The sequence below is a fragment of the Scyliorhinus torazame genome, chromosome 19 (genome assembly GCF_047496885.1).
Source record: "Scyliorhinus torazame isolate Kashiwa2021f chromosome 19, sScyTor2.1, whole genome shotgun sequence".
In the NCBI taxonomy this organism is placed as follows: Eukaryota; Metazoa; Chordata; class Chondrichthyes; order Carcharhiniformes; family Scyliorhinidae; genus Scyliorhinus; species Scyliorhinus torazame.
In genome coordinates, this window is record NC_092725.1 from 76,917,529 (window position 1) to 76,937,469 (window position 19,941).

General features: G+C 49.0%; 1 protein-coding gene across 3 annotated transcripts in view; it reads right to left on the reverse strand.

Annotated features, from left to right (window-relative positions):
- The window catches only part of fbln1 (fibulin 1), a 345,473-nt gene that overhangs the window by 85,413 nt on the left and 240,119 nt on the right, over positions 1-19,941 (reverse strand). The window lies entirely within an intron of this gene.

Sequence of the window (19,941 nt, forward strand, 5' to 3'; positions counted from 1 at the left end):
AGATGATTGGCACTTCATCGACCCGCTTTCCCTCCAAATTCAAAAGGTCTTCCCACCCCCTTGGCCTGTTCCCAAGAGCAAAATTAAACTCTGCCTGATGGGACATTGGTCATGAGTGACCTGCAGCCAGGAAGAGAATAAATGAATACAGGTACCAGCTCCCCAGAGATTTCAAAAAGTTGACAGAAAGACACTAGGGAATTACAGAACAATTTGTTGTCAGAAAATTACTGAAATCTATAACTAGTGATCGAGTGACTGAACATCTTGAAAATGTCCAGCTGATCAGAGAGAGAGGCCGCATGGGTTTGCAAAGGTTGGGTCATGCCTGATGAAAGATTTTGAAGAGGTGACTTATTAGTTGACAGGAGAATGCCCATGGATGTTATTTATATGAACTTCTCGATGACATTTGATAAAGCCCCTCTTAAGAGACTGTTGGCTGAGGTTGAAGCCCATGGAATTGAAGGCAAGTTATTGACCTAGTTATGAAATTATTTGAGTGGCAGAGGAATATTGGGCATGGAATCTATCTAGCAGGGTGTAACTAGGACTTTCCTGCAAAGATCTGCATTAGGGCCTCAACTATTTTTCATTTTTATTAATGATTTAGATATTGGAATATAAAGCCACATGTCCAAATTTGCCAATGAAACAATGATAGGCAGCATTGTTAGCAGTGTATATGGAAGCATAAAATATCAAAGAAACATTGCGAGATTAAGTAAATGGGCAGAACTCTGGCAAATGGTTTCAATGTAGGCATATGTTAGGTAATCCATTTTGGAACCAAGGTGGATAGAAAATGATACTTTTTAAATGGGGAAAACCAGAAAAAGAAACATTTCTACATATCAACAACAACTTATATTTATATAGCACCTGTAAGGTAATAACCCCAAGAATTTTCACAGGAACATTATCAAACAAAATATGATCCTAAGCCACAAAGGGGATATAGGGCATGATTTAACGGGAAAATTTCTGAGTGTAATTTTGGGCACAATTGGCAGGGTGTTCCTCGATGGACGCATTGGCAAAATTGCAGCCGTTTTTTAATGGCACTATGTGGCAGAAATAAGCCCCCACGAGCTTTTCGCCATTACTGGCTGTCTTGCCGTCTGATTCGCCAGACTCGCGCTTCAGCATCTCGCCGCTAAGAAGGGGGAGGTGCTTTTAAATGTTCCTTCAGCACTTATTCCCAGTCAACACACAAGCATGTCAATGTGCAGACCTGCTCCTCGTTTTCGGGATGCCGACCTGGCCAGGCTTCTCAACACCGCCCCCCGCCGAGTCGGAGATTCGTCGGGGGGGGGGGGGGGGGGGGGGGGGGGCGACGTGAATCCCACCCCGCCGCTCCGACGCCAGCTGCCGAATTCTCCGGTGCTGTTTTTTTGGCGGGGGCAGTGATCGCGCCGTGCTGGGTCGGGGACCGTTGGCAGTGGGCCCCCAGCGATTCTCCGGGCCCCGATGTGCCAAGCGGCCTCCTGTTTCCGGCCGGTCCCGCCGGCGTGGATTAGACAAGGTCCATACCGGCGGGACCTGGCTCTGAAGGTGGCCTGCGAAGTCCTCGGGGGGGCGCGGGGGATCCAGCCCCAGGGGGGGCCCCCACGATGGCCTGGCTCGCGATCGGGGCCCACCGATCTGCGGACGGGCCTGTGCGGTGGGGGCACACTTTCCCTCCACGCCGGCCTGTGTAAAGCTCCGCGATGGCCGGCGCAGAGATGAAACACCCTGCGCATGCGCAGTAATCATGCCAGCGGTTCTGCGCATGCGCCAGAACACGCTGGCACTCCTGCGCTGGCTTAGCCCCCGGAAGTGCGGAGGATTCCACACCTTCCCGGCGGCCCGGTGCCGGCGTGGTTCACGCCGTTCTTTGGCGCTGGTACGGCCACCCCGCCGGTTGGGGGAGAATCCCGGCCCTTGTTCCCGCAAGTGGGTTGGAGGAGCTGTAAGGTTTAAGTTATCACTTTTCCCTTGCCATCAGTCACCCCAATTCCCAAATCCCGCCCCCACCACAAATCACTGGCTGACACCTCGCACCCTCCCCACATGCGATCTTCATGCTTGCTCTTCAGAAACCACTGGCAATCACCATCACAACCCCTTTCTGTCCAGGTGCTATAGACACCCCAGCCCATCAAGTGTGCAGCACACAAGGCCCTCTCTTTGTCCCTGCAGGAGACGATAATCCATAATAAGCAGGAAAAGGCCAAGACGGTGGGCAGAGTACCAGAGATTCAAGTCCTCACCCGCTATGAGGAATGGGCTCTAGAAATCGTGAGGTTGACCGAGGAGAGAGCAGAGACTGCGAGGTTGTGCCAGAGAGGTGAGCATCCACTCCCACTTCACCAGATGACCTGTCTCAAGTGAGCTCTTCATGTCAGACAAAATGATCCTTCCTTCTCACGGACTACATGTCCATTGTCTTGCAAGATCTCCAACTCATGGGGTCAGGCCATCCGGAGTTGTTCCCCCATCTGCCGCCCAAGAGACCACCTCACAGTAGAGCTCTGAGGAGACTGCCATCGACGCATCACAGCTATCATCCCCACCTTCCACCATTTCAGAATTATACTTCGGTGGACGACATTAGTGGACAGGCCTCTGGGGCACAATCTGGGGAATACCACACAGTTGCTGCTGCACATCAGGTGAAGGCAGAGACACCCAAGAGAGACAGCAGTCCGAGATCTGCAGTATCCCAGGACTCAGCTGGGTCCCAGTCAGATGCTGAGCCTTTGGACAAGGTAATCCCAGAGCTGATGGAGATGCTAGGACACAACCGTGAGATTCAGGAGAGGGTGTCAGCGATATACATAGTAGCTCAGTGGGTGGAATGGTAGCTCAGTGGGCGGAATGGTAGCTCAGTGGAGAGCACTGTTGTTTCACAGTGCCAGGGTCCCAGGTTGGGTCACTGTCTGTGCAGAGTCTGCACGTTTTCCTTGTGTCTGTGTAGGTTTACTCCGGGTGCTCCTGTTTCCTCCCACAAGTCCCGAAAGACGTGCTGTTAGGTGATTTGGACATTCTGAATTCGCTCTCTGTGTACCCAAACAAGCGCCGGAATGTGACGACTAAGGGCTTTTCACAGTAATGTCATTGCAGTGTTAATGTAAGCCTACTTGTGACAATAAAGATTATTATTATTATTATTCCAGCGAGCGCATAGCCAATTGGAGGAGTGCCAAAGGCTATGAGTGCTGCAGGTGATGCCGACAATGGTGCCGGACCAAGGCCAAAACTGTGGTGACTGTAGTGGAAAGTCTGGAGCATGATATCGGCGTCTTGGGTGGTGGTGTCCAAAGCGTGGCTCAGTCCGTGCCGACCATGCTGAGGGCCTCAGTCGCTGAGGGACATGTCCCAGACGCAGGTGACATTGCCGAGGCACTGCAGAGCATTGCCCAGTCAGAGTATTATCACTGTTGCCATTGACACCATAATGCAGACAATTGGGAGCCGCCAGGACTGGCAGAGCCAGATGACTCAGGCCTCTGGAGCTCACTCCAGTTGCCCATCGATCCAACGGAGACCTACGGGCACCATCAGGGAGGAGGAAGCGTTGGTAGTCAACGTGGGCCTGCCACCAAGGAGACGACGGCGGTCTCCAGTTCTTCCGAATCTCTCCCGCCTGATACCGGCGCATCTCAAGGGCTGAGGCAGAACTGGGTGGCACGGTGATACTTGTGACACTGGTAAGTTGGCCGGAGCCCGACGGCCGCCAAGAGCATCAAAGATCACAGGGCGCAAAGAGCAGGCTGCCTGCATCTCTTATGTGCATTGTGGCTGCTGAGAGAGAGAGGAGGTACCGAAAGTGTCCAACATCGCTATAGTTTGCAGGCAGTTGTGCCGCTGGCCGGGGGATTCTGCCAGGGCCTGGGAGAGTAGTGGAGGGTGGCCAGGAGGTGGGCTGTGAGGTCGGGGTGGATGGGCACGGAACACTGTTACCGCAGCCGGAAAGCAGCCATGCAGTTACACTGGCAGTTAATAGCCCACTGTGAACTTGGGGCCATGGGTGGTATAGGTACCCTCCCCAGGCTATCCCCCTAGGTGCCCTCTGGCCCCAACCAACCCATCAGCTGTATGGGCACTCTCCAGCACAATGTGTGCCATCTTGTTGGCTGGGATGAGTGTGTGTGGGGATTGTAATGTCTATATGCGGCTGCAGCTTGTCAGCCTCCCTAGTGTCAATCACTGACCCGGCGAATCCCACACCATTTTTCACTGGAATCGATCGTGTTCCACGAGGCGTCAATGCTAACCCCGCCACAGTTACTGAATTTATCCAGGTTTGGCATCAGTTTTGCTTTCGTGAAAGCCCACGAATTCTGCCCCGGAGTCTCAGAAATGGAGAATCCTGCCCCGGTGTGGAACTATGAGAAATGAGAAAGTGGGATTCCATTTAATTGGGGTTCCATAAGGGAAAGTGGTTAGACTCTTGTTGGAGATGGCCATTGCTTGGCATGAATATTACTTGCCATTTACAAGCCCAAGCCTGAATGTTGTCCGGGTGTTACTCCAAGCCGGCATAGATTACATTATCTGAGGAGTTACAAATGGCAGTGTAAAAGTTGTGCACTCCTCAGTGAACCATCCTAATCGTGAACATAAGATGGAGAGGAGATCGTTAATAACAGCTGAAAGTTGTTTGGCTTAGGACACTGCCACAAGGAGAAGTAATGTCCTAGGGCTGGGATAATTAGCCTCAAACAACCACAATCATATTTTTTGTGCTAGGTACAGCCAGTAGAGAGTTCTCCCCCAATTTGGATTTTAGTTATTGTCACGTGTACCGAGGAACAGTGAAAAGTATTTTTCTGTGAACAGCTCAACAGTACATGAAAAGAAAAGAAAATACTTAATAGTGCAACACAAGGTACACAATGTAACTACATAACACCGGCATTGGGTGAATCATACAGGGGTGTAGTAATAATCAGGTCAGTCCATAAGAGGGTCATTTAGGATTCTGGTAACAGTGGGGAAGAAGCTGTTTTTGAGTCTGTTCGTGCGTGTTCTCAGACTTTTGTATCTCCTCCCCGATAGAAGAAGTTGGAAGAGTAAGCTGGGTGGGAGGGGTTTTTGATTATGTTGCCCGCTTTCCCCAGGCAGTGGGAGGTGAAGATGGAGTCAATGGATGGGAGCCAGGTTCGTGTGATGGACTGGGCTGTGTTCATGACTCTGAAGTTTCTTGCGGTCTTGGGCCGAGCAGTTGCCATACCAGGCTGTGATGCAGCCAGATAAGATGCTTTCTATGGTGCATCTGTAAAAGTTGGTAAGAGTTAATGTGGACATGCCAAATTTCCTTAGTTTCCTGAGGAAGTATAGGAGCTGTTGTGCATTCTTGGTGGTAGCATCGACGTGGGTGGACCATGACAGATATTAGAGATGTGTACCCCTAGGAATTTGAAGCTGCTAACCATCTCCACCTCAGCCCCGTTGATGCTGACAGGGGTGTGTACAGTATTTTGCTTCCTGAAGTCAATGACCAGCTCTTTAGTTTTGCTGGCATTGAGGGAGAGATTGTTGTAGCTACACCACTCCACTCGGTTCTCTATCTCCCTCCTGTATTCTGACTCGTCGTTATTCGAGATCCGGCCCACTATGGTAGTATCGTCAGCAAACATGTAGATGGAGTTGGAACAAATTTTGCCACGCAGTCGTGTATGTACAGGGAGTATAGTAAGAGGCTAAGTACACAGCCTTGCGGGGCACCAGTATTGAGGACTATTGTAGAGGAGGTTTTGTTGTTTAGTCTTACTGATGTGGTCTGTTGGTCAGAAAGTCAAGGATCCAGTTGCAGAGTGAGGAGCCAAGTCCTAGATTTTGGAGCTTTGATATGAGCTTGGGTGGGATTATGGTGTTGAAATTCCCATTAACTTTAATTTTACGAGGGCTCCCTGAGCCACAATGCAGTCGAAAGCTGCATTGATGACAAGGGCAGTTACTTTCACCTCATCTTACCCCACATGTTTAAAATGTTAAAATTTTAGCATCTTAAAAAAACCTGCCAGATCTCCAGGAGTCCACGCAGCATGCACAGTTGGAGCCCGTTCCTGGTGGAGCTCACTTGCAACCTTCTGAAGGTCAGAACACCTCTTTCATTGGATGAATCCGTTCCCATTTCACTCTGGCATATCTGGATCCCAGCCTCCTAGCAGGGCATGACTAGAGCACACCAAAAGACTGACAGAGGTTCATAAGTTCAATGAGGGCCACCAAGTACAAATACATAATTTATACAGTTACTTTTCCATTAATTCTTGCCTTGATCCATTACTGCTGAGCTATTAAACCAGGGCGGCTGCACTCAGTGCACCAATGTGAATCCCTCCACAGCTCTGAAGCACAGGACTATCAATATAAACATGAGATCTTTCATGTACTAGGATTTCAGTTCATCTGAAGCTGTATGATAGAAGCTAAAGTTTCAAAGGATTCTTAAGCGTTTCCAGTTGAATATTGCACTTCAGAAAATTGAGAGTTATTGTAAAGATCACAGCAGAGTCAAATTCCAATGCTAGCTTGGGTAAATAAAGAAAGCCAGTCTGTTTACCATTAGACTTTTTAATCTTCCTGGTATGACCCTTTTAACACCAAACAATAGTCACTGAAGGTGAACAGTATGTTAATCAAGAAAGAAATTCAAATCGCCAAAGTTTCTCATTCAATAGTCCACGTTGTTATTATTTCTCATTCCTTAGTTACCTTGTTTAATGCCTATTCTGTATTGCAGCACACATGGGCCCAAATTTTCCAATCAGGATCGGAAACCCTGGTCCATGGTTGGCACTGCTGTCTCACAGCACCTGGGACCTGGATTCAATTCCAACCTTGGACTGTCTCTGCGGAGTTTGCACGTTCTCCCCATGTCTGCGTGGGTTTCTTCCGGGTGCTCCGGTTTCCCACAGTCTAAAGATGTGCAGCTTAGGTGGATTGGTCATGTTAAATTGCCCCTTAGTGTCCAAAGGTTAGGTGGGGTTATGGGGTTAAGGTGGAAGTGGACCTAGGTTAGGGTGCTCTTTCGGACGGCTGTGCAGACTCAACAGGCTGAATGGCCTCTTTCTGCACTGTAGGGATTCTATAACTCTAACCTCCAGATAGTCGGAGACCGGACATATTCCAGAAGATGCGCTATGAGGTCCTGCGGAAATCTCAAATCAAGAACTTCATGGGAATTGGCAGGACAATTTGAGGGGCAGCACGGTAGCATTGTGGATAGCACAATTGCTTCACAGCTCCAGGGTCCCAGGTTCGATTCCGGCTTGGGTCACTGTCTGTGTGGAGTCTGCACATCCTCCCCATGTGTGCGTGGGTTTCCTCCGGGTGCTCCGGTTTCCTCCCACAGTCCAAAGATGTGCAAGTTAGGTGGATTGGCCATGATAAATTGCCCTTAATGTCCAAAATTGCCCTTGGTGTTGGGTGGTGTTACTGGGTTATGGGGATAAGGTGGAGGTGTTGACCTTGGGTAGGGTGCTCTTTCCAAGAGCCGGTGCAGACTCGATGGGCCGAATGGCCTCCTTCTGCACTGTAAATTCTATGATGTCTATGAATTTAACATGGCCAATCCACCTAACCTGCACACGTTGGACTGTGAGAGGAAACCAGTAGGGCAGCACGGTAGCACAACTGGATAGCACTGTGGCTTCACAGCGCCAGGGTCCCAGGTTCAATCCCCCGCTGGGCCACTGTCTATGTGGAGTCTGCACGTTCTCCCCGTGTCTGCGTGGGTTTCCTCTGGGTGTTCCGGTTTCCTCCCACAGTCCAAAGACGTGCAGGTTAGGTGGATTGGCCATTATAAATTGCCCTTAATGACCAAAAAGGTTAGGAGAGGTTATTGGGTTATGGGGATAGGGTGGAACTGAGGGCTTAAGTGGGTTGCTGCAGACTCGATGGGCAGAATGGCCTCCTTCTGCACTGTATGTTCTATGGAACACCCACATCAAACTCCACACATCACCCAAGGCAAGAATTGAACCCAGGACCCTGGCGCTGTGAGACAGCCGTGCTAACCACTGTGCTACCATACTAATCCTCTGAAAAAGGATTTTCTAACTCTGAGTTAGAGTCGGAAACCGTAGATGGTTCCGACTTACTTTCCAGAATAGTTACCCAGGATATGTTAAAACAAGAAAAAATTTGGTCTAACACCTGGGTAACTACAACTGACCTCCAATCACTCACCCTGACACCGGGATAACCCGACTACCACCTTCAACTACACCTCCTGACTCCCTCCAACTCTCCCTCCTCACCAGACCTGACTAGTCCCCGTCACCAAACTGTCCCATTGATTCCCTGACTTGTCCTGACGAACACCTACCCAACTCAACCCTCCCTGACCCACCTACCCACTTACCCGCTACCCACCTCACTCACCTTACCCGCCTGCCAATTACCCCCTTTTTGAGCTTACCCCCTTACTCACATGCCTTCCACTCTACCCCTTACCTCAACCGCTGCACGACCCCTCCACCAAACTTACCTTCTCCCTGTAGCTCTTTTCAAAGGAGTTTTCGGAAGTTTAAACTCTTTGCTTACAAGAATATGGGGGCTAATGTGAAAAAAGGAGGCATGATTTCATCACAGATTCTCTGTGCTGCTCCCTACGAGGTTTACTGCACTGAGTTGGATGTGAAGGATCCTCCATCGGAATTCTGTCCTGAAATATCAATGTCTATTCAGGGTTGGAAATAGGGGCTTAGATCTTCCGATCAGGACTGGAAACCCTTTTTCTGACCCTGATCAAGCAAAAAATTGACACTCACCTTCCACCAATATTTCAGGGCAGTCTTCCGACAGAGGATCTTTCACATCCGACCAAGTGCACCTAACCTGATAGACAGCAGTAAAATAATCCGTATGGAATCCATGCCTCCTTTTTATGACACTAGTTGTCATATTCTGATATTCTGATAAGTAAAGAGTTTAAATGTCCCAAAGCTCCTTTGAAAATAACCAAAAGAAGACTGGTACAAGGTTGTGTCAAGAGAGAGTCAGGTGGTGGGGGCTAGTCAAGTGTAAGGTAAGTGGGTATGGAGTTTGGGGGGCTAGGGGGGCTAGGGGGTTACTGCGGGTAAGATAAGTGGGTAAGGGGTTAGGGTGGATGGGGTAGAGTGGCAGATGGATAGGGTGGAAGGGTGTCATGTGCAAAGGTTGGTAGGTGGGTGAGGTGGGTAGATAGTTGAGGTGGTAAGGTGGCAGGTGGGAGAGATGGGTAGGGAGGAAAGGTGGATCAGGGGGTGTTTCAGGGGCTAGTAAGATTGAGTCCAGGGGAAATGGGGGGGAAGTTGTTTGCTGGAGCTAATTAGGTTGGGCCAAGGTGGGAGGGAACCATCAGATTGGGTTGGGGGCTAGTCAGGTTGGGTTAAGGAGGAGTCGGAGTGTCGGGGGTGCAAGCCACATGGCGCAGGCTAGTCAGGTCGTGTTGAGGGAGAGTCAGGTGGTGGGGGCTAGTCAGGTTGGGTCAGGGGTGTTGTGGGTGACTGGGGGTAATACGGGAGTCAGGTGTGTCAGTGTGAGGGATTAGGCGATCAGTTGTATAGTTACCCAGGTGTTAGAGCAGGTTTTCTTCTGCCCAACATTTTGTGAGTAACTATTCAGGTAAGTTAGTCAGAACATTCTGAAATTTCTGACTCTAACTCAGAGTTGGAGACTTTCTCAGAGGAATTGCCCATTGGAAGTTCAAACTTCCTAGGCAATTCCCACAGAGTCCTTGCATTCGGACTTCCAAGGTGCTCCCACAGCACATCTTCTGGGATATATTTGGTCGCCAAATACCTGGAGACCAGAAGACCTGAACCACCATTCCTGGGACTGCATTGAGCATAAAGAAATGGTAGCCAGGTCAGTGGGAGGGTGGAGAGTCACTATAGACCTATGGCATTTTGATCAAAATTACCTTTTTACAATGTAGATTGCATCAGCTAAAACAGGGTTGGACAAAGGTGAGGTTTGATGAGGGCCTTCCCAATAGAACCAGTGTCCTTCAAATTATTTACTTTTACATGTTCCACCTTCATTTTATGTTTCTATTGTCTGAGAATCCACTAAATTCTTCACCAATCTTCACACTTTTCCATTAAAACAAATGGAATTTCAAATTGAAGGAGTTATCATCATACATTCAAGGCAGAGTGAACAACAAGTTGTTTTGGTAACTCTTTTGGCTGGTCGGAAAGTTGCTTGTGTCAGAAGGTGTACCACCAACAATTCCCCAGCTTCAAACACAAAGGTTTTCTTAGAATGTACATATTGATTGTTTTTAATCTCAAAGCAAGCGCAATTAATCAGTAATATTTTTACATGAGCATTTTTAATATTCTTGGCGATAATTTCCAGAATATTCCTGCTACCTGTCTTCACAGATCAAAGGACAAAGAACCTGGAAAGTTGACTGATGCTGAGAAACCCCAGACTCATAATTTTTACTGGGTGGGCCAGGCAATGTAAAATTGTCCATCCATATGTAAATGATATCCCTATTGATGTATTTCTCACATTTCTGTCAGTGAGACATTGGATGTCGGACCGTCAGTTATTTCCAGGCATTCACCAATAAGAATTTAGCAGAGGGTACATAAAACTGGATGCAGCAGTGAATAGCCGTGCTGCAGCTATGTAAGTGTATCCATGCACAGGTCCCAGATGAAAGAGGAAAAATGGAGGGGTTTTGGAATTTTTTCCTCTCTTACTGGCAATTTCCAGACTGCGGATACCTCTGCACACATAAAGCTTTTGGGAAATCTGTCACAACAAACCACCACCTTAGTTCTGGCAGGATTCCCAGTGGACACTAAAGAGCTTTGGCGGGATTCTCCATCAGCTGATGCCGGAATCAGGAAACGCGATTGGGCGGAGAATCGGTTCTGACGCCAAAATTGTGGAGGGTGCCGGTTTCATGTCAAATCGCAATCTCCAGTACCTCGACAGCGGTGTCAATGCGTTGCACTCCGCAAGTACAGTAAACGCCATTTGCATATTATCAGCGGGCCTGACCCGGTATTCTCCGGCCCTCTGCAATTCTCCGCCTTGACTGGGGGATTTCCGGACGGCGAGGTTCATTTGTGCTTTTAAAAATCAAGAATCAGGCGCCATGGCTAATGAGGGAGAGCGAGGAGGTAGGACATGGAGAGGCGCGACCGTTGCTGCCGGTCCCGACACTGGCCGGGCTGGCTGGGAGGGGGTGGGCGGGGGGCTCTGCCAGGGCTGGAGATGGGGTGGTGATGGAAGGACAGGCATGGAGCCTGGGTGACCCTCTCATGGGACTGTGGAAGTGTCCAGGCAAGGAACGGCGTTGCCACAGCCTGCCAGGCAGCCATCCTGCTGCGCACCCCACTGACCACCCACCTTGGCCTAGGTTCTGCAGAGTTCCACCAGCTGTATGGATGTCCCAACCCCCCGTACCCCACAATCCACCATACCACCTCCCCCAACCAGCCGCCACCTACCGGTGGGGCATCATGCGGCCAGCCCAAGGGCAATGCTGACAATGGTCCCTACAGGAGGGTGCAGGATGGGGGGGGGCATGCAGGGGCAGAGACTGCAGTGCCAACTGAGGCCACTGTGTAGCCTGGTGGACCTGGTTGGGCATGGGGGCACTTTCACCCCCTGCAGACAACTGATGTTGTAATACAACCAGCAATGGTGGCCTTTCTCCTAGTCGCCGCAGCCCTGGGGATGCACTGCAGCTGTATGAGCTGGAGCTGCTCGAGGAGAGGAAGCTTCAACAGCGGAGCATTCCTCAGAGGAACAGGAGACAGTCACTGAGGATGGAGAGCCGGCTGCCCGCCAGGCCGAGGATGAGGTGCAAAGGAGGCACCGCATGAGGCCTCACGTATACAGGCAGTGCCTGTCATTCAACGACCTGCAGGACCAGGCATGCCGTCGAAGACTCTGGCTGAACAGGGGGAAAGTGCAACATTTCTGCCAGATCATGACAGACCTGACACTGCGGTGAATGGGGGAGATCATCCACTCCCGGTGGCCATCAAGGTGACGGTCATCCTGAACTTTTACATCATGGGCTCCTTCCAGGCACCGAGTGGGGACCTGTCCGGGATGTCACAGAGCTCGGTGCACATGTGCATCCGCACTGTCACGGAGGCCCTATATGCCCAGTTGGCACAATACATGCATTTCAATGTGGACCGAGCCCACCAGGATGTCGGGCAGTAATGCTCACCGCCATCGCTGAGATGGCCCAGGTCTAGGGGGTGATTGACGGGATGCATGTCGCACTCTGAGCACCTGCAGATGACTGGCTGCTCTACACCAAAAGAGGTTCCATTCAATGAACGTTCTGCTGACGTGTAACCATCATATGTGCATCATGCACGTGTGCACCAGATAGCCTACTCGCCCTGAGGAGGTTTTGCAGTTTTTTCCAGCATTGCTGGTCGGTCCGGACAGTGCTGCTGACGGCGCTGACCACCTCTGTCATTTGCACCCTGGCACAATGAATAGCAGCGGCTGGCAGCCTCCTTCCCGGGCCGGGGTACAGGGTCGCGCGCTCATTTCTCCATGGCGCCCAGCAGAGTCTCAAGCTAAGCATCTGTAAAACGGGGTGCCACTCTCCTCGCTGCCATCTTGCTGGCTGGGAATGTGTGTGTGGGGAGTGCAGTGTGTATATGCAGCTGCAGCTTGTCTGCCTCCTGAGTGTCAATCGCGAATCCGGCAAATCCCGCACCCTTTTGATTTGTTATGTTGTAGGTGTAACATAAGCGGCTTCCTTGTGGTGCACTTGACAAAGGAAGGGTCAGACGTGGAGATAACGTCAACACGTTTATTAAACTATTTACACTTCTATTACTCGGGTTCGACACTACTGCTAATCCTACTGTAGCTACCCAGACTGACTAACCAGTTGCTGCAATCCACGTGGTGGGTGTAATATTGAATCAACCCTGTGTCTGTACTCAAGTGACTGTCTCCACTGGAAAGAGGCAGATCATGTGTGATGTGTCCTTTATATATGGGTTGGTGCAATGCCCCCCTGTGGTCGTGTCACCTCCTTGTGTATCGTGAATGTCTATTGGTCCTGTCCTATCTAATTGATCTATTGGTTGAGCGTGTGTGTGTGATGTTTCTGGTGCTCCCTCTAGTGTCTAGCTAGCCTACATGCATTTACATTGATGCACATCACCACACCTTTCACATTGATTTTGATTAAGTTCCATATGGCGCCGGTGCTAGCCCCTCAACGGTCGCTGAATCGGTCCAGCTGCGGCGCCAGTTTTACTGTCATAGAAGTCCACAAATCCTGCCCCGGTGTCAGCACTTAGTATCGGTAATGAAGAATTCTGCCGCCTGTCTTTAGTGTATTAACAATCCAGGGCCAGAAATTTGGCTGGAGATGAGGCAACATTACCATGGCAGGCAGAAGTCCTGCCCTAGTGGAGTTATGTCCAAAACAGAAAATCAAGGTTACAGATCTTCTAAATATATGCAAATACAATGGAATCAATTATTCTACTTTGTTCCCATAACTAAACTAACCACTGAAAAGGAATAGGTTCCAGCAGGGTTACTCCACAGCTTGACCTTCTATATGCAGAACATACTCTTGTTTGTCAACAGACTGCAAAGTTTTTACAAGGAATGAAAGGCACCTATACATCTGACATGCAATTCGCCATCCTTTCACCAGAACATTTCTGTGTGGGCCCAGACTTCAAAAGGCTAAGTGCACTGATCTGGAAAACATGGGTCACCGGTGTAGGACACAGACCATGACATCAAGCACACAGCTTATCAGGGTAAATCTAGACTGTCATCTGCAGGATCTCATGGTGCTGAAGTGACGATACCTTCACTGTGTTAACTGAAATAACTGAAAAAAGGCTCACACCTGGTTTGTGACAGAGATATTAAATCTTTCTATTCGCAAAATACATTTAGAGCACAACTTTGTTTATTACTACACTGTATCGATACAGTAAATACAATGCAAGCCATTGTACATAGGAGAGCTCCTGATTTCAGAAACAGGAGATTTAAAGATTCAAAATACAATGAAAGATTTTAAAATGCTATGACATGGAATATTCTGGTCCAGTCAAGTTTCGAGTTGATGCAAATTAGTGAAGGTTCAATTTGAGGCCCATTCCTGAATATCTTGACTTACTTTAAAAGAAACCCTGAAACCTCCTTTACTGTTATTGTTAACTCTGAAGTAAAACTACAGGGAGCAAAGTAAGAGGGGTTGTATGCCAGCTGGGAGGTTAGGTGGCTGTGGCTGTGGCATTGGCATGTTGGGCTCTATACCTATTCATGTGTCGAAGATTAATAGTTGAACTTACAATTTTTGGCTGTGATGGTAGCAAATCTGGAAAGGATACAGCATCTTCCAGTTGATCACACTACACAAATAGTGCAAAGAGTCATGGAGCCATCTTTTCACTACACTGCAGCTTTACCAGCTGAAGCTAAAGTGGACTAAAAGTGCGGGAGGTGGTGGAAGGAAGAGATGTTTCAGTTGGATACAAATAAAATAAAAAAATATTTGTATTTGCAAAAGAATGTATAAAATATCTTTGTCCACAAGAAAATGTCTTTGTTAAACTGGAACCTATGAAGAGTCACTCCAAAAAAACCCTTCAGTTTAAGGAGATATTTTCACATCTATCTAGATACAGAATAGATGTTAAAGCATACCCACCACTGTTGTGGTGAAAGATACAAACATGGCAAGAGCTGGGGAATGTAGTGCTCTCAGAGAGTTGTAGGGCTGGAGGAGATTGCAGAGATCGTAAGGGGTGAGGCTAAGGAGATATTTGAACAAGAAGTTAAGAATTTTAAATATCTTGGTGGTTGGCGAATGAGAGCCAATGAATGTCAGCAAGATGGGCTCAAGGGGCTTGGTGTGGGTCAGGATGTTCACAGCAGAGTTTACAGAGGGTAGGAGATGGAAGGCCATCCAGGAAAGCATTAAAATAGCAGAGTCAGGGTTAACAAGAACATGAATATGGGTTTGAGCAGCAAATTGGTTGAGTCAGAGGCAGGAACTAGTGACATTACAAAGATAGAAAGAGGCCATCTTGCTGATGAAGAGGATATGGGCGCCAAAGTTTCATATTATTGCTATAATGTGTTGCTAAGATGATCTACAACTGACAAGACATTATGTGATTCAGGGTCAAGTAGGTTGCCAAGATTGTGAACAGACTGGCTCAGCCTGATACAGTAACTGTCATGATATGCAGACACACACATAATGATATACAGACAAGCAGCTAATGGACACAGAACAGGACACGACCAATAAGCAGGCAGTGCACTCAAGGGTGGGATCTGATTATAAAAGACAGTAGGCACTCACACTCCGCCTCTTTCCACTGATGAACATCTAGAGAGTCAGTTAAGGGTGTTGTTACAATCTCACACCTCCACCACGTGGCTAACTAGTCTGGTTCAGTCAGACAGAGTAACCACATTTAAGTTGGCAGAGAGTTGAATTCACAGAGAACTGTGCTAACTGTGCTATTAGTTTAATAAACCTGATTAAACTAACTTCAAGGTCTGGAGTATCTTTCTGATTGAAGCTTCATCCAGTTGCAGCCAGTGTTAGACCAGTGTACCTAACACAACAGTAACCAGTGGGGTGATTTAATTGGCTAGGGGATAGAATTTGTGTCTGAGAGTGAAGACAGCAGCTTCAGGCTCATCAGTTTAATCAGAGGAAATTTCAGTTTATATGGGACTAGATGTTGGACATGAATTCTGACAGCATTTGCCTCTTTGTTTTGTCATCAAGATCATTTAAATACCACCTCACTAGTTACTGACAATACCACAAAAATAGTTACTACAAAGGTCAACCGCTCGTGTGTAGTGCTGAGGGACTGAAACACTCTCAGAGATGCCAACCTTTGGATGAGGCATTTAAACCAGGCTCCGCCTTCCCTCTCAAAAGGACAGAAATGATCCTGCGGCACGAGAATGAGATGTTATAACTATAAAGAATGAGTGAAATTGTTTCTGTTTGAAGAGGAGACCAAAATTGGCAGCCATAAATACATGACAGTCACCAATAAAACTATTAGGGAATTCAGGAGAAAATGTTTTATCCAGAGTGGCTAGAATGTGGAGCTCGGTAGCATTTGAAAAGCTGAAATCACCAACCTAGATGAAGTTAAGGTGAAGCTGGATAAACATATAAGGAAAAAAGGAACAGTAGATTATGCAAACAGGGTAAGTAGATAAAGAGAAGTAGGAGGAGGTTCATGCACAGAATAAACATCAGCGTGGACTAATTTAACTGAATAGACTGTTTTTGTTTTGTACATTTTATGTAATTTTGAAAAAGGGGAGCTCTCCCTCACATACTGAGTAATATTTATTCCTCAACAAATATCGCTAAAATTGATCATCTGCTCGATTATTGATGCTTGTGGGACCTTGCAGTGCATGAAATGGCTGCCTCATTTCCTACATTACAACAGTGACCAACTTCAAAGTACTTAATAGGATGCAATGTATTCTTTTAAGGAGGCCAGGGAGGGAAATCCTCACATCTGTCACGAAACATCATCCGGCTACTTCATAGGAAAGCTTGGGTTTCTTTCCACACTGACAGGTGAGAAGCCCTCTACTCCGGTATCCTGATGTTTTGGTGATAAACTAATAGAGACAGGAGCACCTTAAAGAAGTGACAGAATGCTCAGATCTCAACCAGAAAAGAAAAAAAAGAACTTTGCTGAAAGAAGGTTTCCAGCTACTTCAAATCAAACTATTTTGTTTATTCCCACCATTTTTACTTTAGAACTTGTAACTTTTAAAAAACCCGTCATATTCAAGTCACATAGACTTGAAAGAACATAAAAGCAAAAGGAAGAATGCACACTTTTAGCATTTATTGTGAAGCCATCGCTAGTAGCCCCTAAGGGTGATGTTTCCCATCATAAACAATAGAATATTCTTGGTGAATTAAATTGGTCCAACAACCCATGTCAGACAATGTATTGTAAGCTGGAGATCATCTTAGCAACACTTTATAACAACAATATGGAACCAATTTTCTTCTACCTAATGCTCCTTGTGCACCAATTCCTTAAGCCACGGGTTAGAAGGCCTCTGCCCATTTGTGTGTGATGTTCACTTTCTGGAAGTTCATGGGATGGACAAAGGAAGCTCCCACTTAAAGCATACAGACTCTTCATTATATTTAATGATGTGGTTGCCATTCGGATGCTTCCTACTAATGTTGTTTTAACACCAAGTGAGGCTTCACCCGGCATCTAATGGCTGCCCTGCACTCCATTCAAGTGCGACGCAGCCGGTAGGTCTCGCCCGCTCTGTACTTGTGTCAGTATTTGTACACCTATACCTGCAGACAAAGATAATCAGACTTTGCTTTAGCAGAGGATCAGTGCACAGATTGAGTTTGATTCTTAAGATACCTGTGACAGGGGATGACACGATGGCTCAGTGGTTAGCACTGATGCGTCATGGCGCTGAGGACCCGGGTTCGATCCTTGCCCCGGGTCACTGTTTCACCCCCACAACCCAAAGATGAACAGGGTCGGTGGATTGGCCACGCTAAATTTCTGAGTCCCAGTCAGATGCTGAGCCTCTGGACCAGGTTTACCTGGAGTTGATGAGTCGACAGCGTGTGGCCGTGAGATTCAGAGGAGGATGTCAGTGACACTCCATGAAATGAAAATCGCTTATTGTCACAAGTAGGCTTCAAATGAAGTTACTGTGAAAAGCCCCTAGTCGCCACATTCCGGCGCCTGTTCAGGGAGGCTGGTACGGGAATTGAACCGTGCTGCTGGCCTGCCTTGGTCTGCTTTAAAAGCCAGCGATTTAGCCCAGTGAGCTAAACCAGCCCCTAATGAAATGAAAATTTCTTATTGTCACAAGTAGGCTTCAATGAAGTTACTGTGAAAAAACCCTAGTCGCCACATTCTGGCGCCTGTTCGGGGAGGCTGGTACGGGAATTGAATCGTGGTGCTGGCCTGCCTTGGTCTGCTTTCAAAGCCAGCTCTTTAGCCGTGTGCTAAACTACGGGAACCAGCAGGTTCACAGGCGATTCGAGGAGTCTCAAAGGCTGTGGGCGCAGGAGATAGCGCCGGCAATGCATGGCATCAAAGCCAACACTACTAAGATGGCGACCATAGTGGAGAGCCTGGAGCACGATGTCAGCACCATGAGAGGTGGTGTCCAAGGCATGGCCCAGTCAGTGATGACCATGGCTGAGCGCCTTGACAGCATGTCCGAGTCACTGGGGGACATGTCCCTGGCGCAGGTGGACCTTTCTGAGGCACTGCGAGCATGTCCCAGTCTCAGGTGGGCATTGCAAAGTGCTGTGTAACATGTCCCAGTCGCTGGGCGACGTGTCCCAGTCTGAGGTGGACTTTGCCAGGCACTGCGAAGCATGTCCCAGTCTCAGGTGCGCATTGCTGAGGTGCTCCGGAGCATAACCCGGTTGCTGAGAACTATGCCCAGGCGCAGCTGGACATTGAGTGGAAGTTGAGGTGGGCTGGGTGGGAGATGGGGTTGGGAAGGGGGTGAGACGATGGACATAGTCACGTCCTACGTGAGGCGTGTGAGGATGAGGGCCTCTCTGGCCCTCAGTCATGCCGGACCCTCACCACTGCCGCCTGTCCTCCATCCTCCAGCTGGTTCTGCGGTCCTCCCCGGGCTCGTCCTTCTGGTCTGGCTCTTGCTCGTCTCTGCCTCGGAAGTGGCCACTTGTTTCTCCTCCACCTACAGCATGTCACCCCACTGCTGTGTCAGGTTGTGGTCAGCACATCAGAACATCACAAAGCGAGCGACCCTGCAGAGCGGTTGAGGCATCATAATTCACACTCCCGGGTAAGCACACAAGTTGAACGTTGAAGGAGTGGAAACTGTTCCTGTTGATGTAGGGTGCTCCCTGATGCCCCAGTGTGCGTAAGGCCACATACGTGCATCTATTACCCCCTGGACCTGGGGCATCCTGGCGATGGTGGAGAATCCCGCTACCCGGGCATCCTGTTGGGCTTGGTCCATGCCAAGGTTTATATAATTAACTGACCTGGCAAACAGGACATCTGTGACTTCATGGATGCACTCATGGACGTTGGTTGGGAAATGCTACATAAATCTCCGCTCGAGCCCTGGAATGATCCTGAGGCCTGTAAGTTCAGGGCTGCAGTGACTTTGATGGCCACCAGGAGCGGGTATGCTCTTCCTCCATGTGGTGCCAAGTCCGCAAGGACATGGCACAGGTGCCGGATCGTCCCCTTGTTGAAGTTCAGCCTCCCACGGCACATGCCGTCTGTCACCTGCCCTAACAACCAGCGACGCCTGTGCACCTTGGGCCGTCGCCCTCCTTCCCCTCTGGGTCCCTCCCTGGCCTGATGGGCGGCCAGGTCTCAGTGTGTGGGGCGGGGCCCTGCACATGGACCGCTGTCTCGAGCCTCTATCGTCACTGTTGCCATTGCCTTCACTAGCGTCTGGCCGTCTGGCCTCCCGGCAGCTTCCGCGGGGTCCAAGATATCATCCATCCCATGTAATATCTGCAAGGCATGGCTGAAGGTAAGGGTCAGGCAATCAGCTATGGCTTCCAGGCCAGTACTCTCCAGTTCTCCTATAGCTTCGCCCCCTCCCCACCTCTTATCCCTGCCATCCCTCAATATCCCTGCCATCCCTCAGGATGCCATCGAACACGACCTGCACGTGAGCCCCCAGCCGCAGCGGGAGCCTCCGGGCACTGAACCCCAGACGCTGTACCCCAGACACCCACTGGTAATGTTAACTGGACCGGGTGTTGATTCCCTCCTCGGTCCACACACCCACCCTCTGGTTGTGGGGATGTCTCCAGACCAGGGATCCAGCTGTTGGGTGTTTGGATGTTGGCTTCTGCCTCTGGTGTTGAAGCCTCTGGTGTTCAGGCAGAACGTCTAGGCCTCACGGTCTGGTTGGGATGCTAGGCAGTAATTCTCACCTGCGACATGGCTC